Genomic DNA, 4,052 nt, shown 5'->3' on the forward strand with positions numbered 1-4,052 from the left:
TAAACGACAAGGTAATATTCCAATACTATCTTTGTGATATTCTTATTTCTACCTTTATTTAATTCATATACCACTGACATGCCAGAGTGGCTTCTTAGCTGTTTCGATGTATAAAATCAATAATAAAATCCATACATAATTAAAATCTCTAATAAAACAATTAATAACATCAGTATTTACATATGCAATGTAACAAGCCCATTAAAATCATATCAACGAAAAACATTAACACAGAAATTCAAACAGTTGAATCAGGAAGCTTAGGGGAATGTGTGCCTAACAGGTTTGTCTTCAAGAGCCGGCAGAATGCCAATACAGATGGTGCCTCTGATATTTCAGCAGAGGGGCATTCTGCAAAACTGGTGTCACCAATGAAAAAGCACACCCCTGTGTTACTACAAGCTGATAGTCATCTTGCTGTGGCAAATGTAGCTGGGGTCCCTTTGCTGATCTTAATGCTGCTATCAGATAGAAGACAGGAAGATGGTTTATCAGATCACCTGGTCAAAAGCTGTTTAGAGCTTCATATGTAAATAGGAGGACCTAAAGTGGGTTGGTGGCTAGGAAGCCGCTGGTGCAGATCCTGGTAAGAAGGTGGACTGTAGACCTTGGGGACAGCGTTGTAGCAGAAAATTTCTAGATTGAGAGTGTTATACTCATGGGTATCTGGGTAAGGAATCTAGCAGATGGGCAGATGGGAGTTATTTGCATTGTCTTTGCATGGATTCCAATGTGTCTTGCTTCCTATTGAATTGCAGAGCAGACAGGAGTGACTGTGAAGCCCAATGAGTTACTGAATGAATGCCCTTGAACGGCCCCTGTATTTGCAGAGATTGTAATCCCACAGAACATGATTCACAAAAGAAATGGACAAGCAGGACTCTTGGGTTATTTATGGAAATGGCGTTGGACTTTTTGGAAATAGAGTTATGGTGTGGAGAGAATGAATTTTCATTTTTTCCGGTATTTCCTATGTTGAGGGAAAATGCTTCGAGATGCTGATGGTCTCTTCTCCTCTCCTTTGACACAGCGTCTCATGGAAAGACCCGTGCTGTAGCTAAGAAATGTCAGGGTAGATGCAAGTCGAGATGTTCCCCTGGTGAAAATGTGTCATCAAGTAGAGTCTGTGCTACTCCTGGATTTGTCTTCTGCTGTAAACCACCAGGTAATATCCCCATGGTTTTTATGTGCTACAGAAACAAGAATGTACTATGGAATTTCTTGGTTACATCCAATGTTTGGAAGTAGATTTATGGTGTTGAAAGAACGAATTATTTTTATTCGTATATTCTATGTTTATGGGAAATGGCTTGAGACACTGATTATCTCTTTTCCTCTCTTTTGATACCATGTGTCAAGGTCTGACCCTCACTAAAGCTAAGAAATGCCAGGGTAGATGCAAGTCGAAATGTTCCTCTGGTGAAAAAGTAGATTTATGGTGTTGAGAGAATGAATGGTTTTTATTCATATATTCTATGTTTATGGGAAATGGCTTGAGACACTGATTATCTCTTCTCTCTTTTGATGCAGTGTCTCAGGGAGAGACCCTTGGTGTAGCTAGGAAATGTCAGGGTAGATGCAAGTCGAAATGTTCCTCTGGTGAAAATGTGTCTTCTACAAGAATCTGCTCTACTCCTGGCTTTGTGTTCTGCTGTAAACGACAAGGTAATATTCCAATACTATCTTTGTGATATGCTTATTTCTACTTTTATTTAATTCATATTCCACTCACATGCCAGAATGGCTTCTTAGAGGTTTAGACGTGTAAAAATCAGTAATAAAATCCATACATAATTAAAATAGCTAAGAAAACAATTTCTACAACAAAGGCTCTTACCATATATGGAGCAAGAAATGCCAGACATGCAAGCTGGATTTAGAAAGGGAACAGGCATCAGAGATCATATCGCAAAAGTACATTGGATAATGGAACGGAGCAAGGAATTTCAGAAGAAAATCACCCTGTGCTTTATAGATTACAGCAAAGCCTTTGACTGTGTAGAACATGAAACACTATGGAATGCTTTAAAAGAAATGGGGGTGCCACAGCATCTGATTGTCCTGATGCCCAACTTATACTGTGGACAAGTGGCTACTGTAAGGACAGAATATGGAGAAACTGATTGGTTCCCAGTCGGAAATGGTGTGAGACAGGGGTTCATTTCATCACCCTGTTTGTTTAATCCATTATAATACAGAAAGTGGGATTGGACCAAGAAGAAGGAAGTACGAAAATTGGAGGGAGAAATAGCAATAATTTAAGATATGCAGACGATACCTTACTACTAGCAGAAACCAGTAACGATTTGAAACAAATGCTGACGAAAGTTAAAGAGGAAAGCACAAAAGCAGGACTACAGCTGAACGTCAAAAAGACTAAAGTGATGACAACAGAAGATTTATGTAACTTTCAAGTTGACAATGAGGACATTGAACTTGTCAAGGATTATCAATACCTTGGCACAATCATTAACCAAAATGGAGACAATAGTCAAGAATTGAGAAGGCGGCTAGGACTGGGGAGGGCAGCTGTGAGAGAACTAGAAAAGGTCCTCAAATCCAAAAATGTATCTATCCCACTTTCTTTGTCCAGCCCAGAAGATTTCAATTTCTCAGTTTTTTGCCTTTTTTTCTTTGGCAAAGAGCTGTCTTTCAAAGGCATAGGGAAGCCTTGATCTTCATCAGGAATCAAGAGGCCAATTTTGGTGGCACTTCTGTTGGGTTTCTTGTCACGGTTCTCATGGCACATACGTTTGTGTTTCACCGTCAGTCCTTTAGAAGAACTGTAAGCAGTATTCACACTGGTAAGGCTTCTCTCCACTATGAGTTCTCTTGTGCCTTTCCATGTGATACTTCTGTATAAATCTCATGCCACGTTCATCACATCGAAATGGTTTCTCGCCAGTATGAATCTTCTCATGTCTCTGTAGCAGGTACTTCTGTATGAAAATCATCTCGCACTGACTGCACTGAAATGGTTTTTCACCTGTTTGAATGAAGACATGCCTTTGTAAATGGTAGTTGGCTCTAAAGGCAGCATTGCAATGCTCACAAATGTGAGATTTGGTAGTTTTCAGACCAAGTGATCCATCCTCATTTATTGTAAGGATCTTTGCTGGTGAACGCTGTTTCCTTTTCTTCTTCTTTTGCATATCTAAACCATCTCATATAAGCTTTTTGTCTCTTTTCTGCTGTTCTGCTACATCAGCAAAAGTAATTTCTTGTTTCACACTGATCTGAGGGACATTGACTGCATACTGGAGCCCTTGAGGAAGTCTATTTTGTCCCTCTATCTCATCATCATTTTTCACCGTCTCTTCATGGACCATGAGTTCATCTCTTGCTGTCGAAGTTCACTTTCTTGTAGCACTTCATCTGCAGAAAGAATTTCCTGATGTGCCATAGCCTGGTCTTGAAGCGCTGCTTCTTGCCGTTCCGCAGAAACTGCTGACTGGTCAGATGTAGCACCCATTCCAGCCATATCCCTGGATGACTTCATTTGCTCTGTGCTACCGCATTTAAGAAACAATCCTCCCAGCTTATCTTCAATGTTCATTCTTAAGTGCAATAACCGGCGGCCCAAGGCTGGGAAGAGTAGGGCGGTGGTGGTGGCAGCGTGGTGATGGTGATGGGAGATAAAGTGGCAGGGAGAAAGAGGTGATGGGGGCTAAGAGCCCCCAGGCCACAACTCCAGCTCCTGCCCCAGGCACCATGATGGCGGCAGCAGCAACAGCAGTGATGGCTCCTTCCTGCAAGCTGCTGCTGGTACTGCGGCGGTGGCAATGGGCAGGTGGTAGGCCGGTCGGTTGGGGAAGCGCAGCCTCAGCCTCCTCCAGGCGGGGACAGCAGCGGGCCGAGCCAGAGAGCGCCGCCGCAGTGCAGCTTGGGAAAAGCAAACATGTATCACTGAACACTAAAATCAAGATCATTCAGACCTGATTTTAGTGCTACAGGAACAAAAATGTGCTGTGGTTACATCCAATTTTTGGAACTAGATTTATGGTGTTGAGAGAATGAATGATTTTTATTCGTATATTCTATGTTTATGTGAA

The 4,052-nt window shown here is 41.7% G+C and overlaps 1 pseudogene; it reads right to left on the reverse strand.

Annotated features, from left to right (window-relative positions):
• Positions 1-523: 523 nt before the first annotated feature.
• On the reverse strand, positions 524-3,556 carry LOC133384220 (zinc finger protein 148-like; annotated as a pseudogene).
• Between the last annotated feature and the right edge of the window lie 496 nt (positions 3,557-4,052).

Source organism: Rhineura floridana, chromosome 4 (genome assembly GCF_030035675.1).
Source record: "Rhineura floridana isolate rRhiFlo1 chromosome 4, rRhiFlo1.hap2, whole genome shotgun sequence".
Lineage (NCBI taxonomy): Eukaryota > Metazoa > Chordata > Lepidosauria > Squamata > Rhineuridae > Rhineura > Rhineura floridana.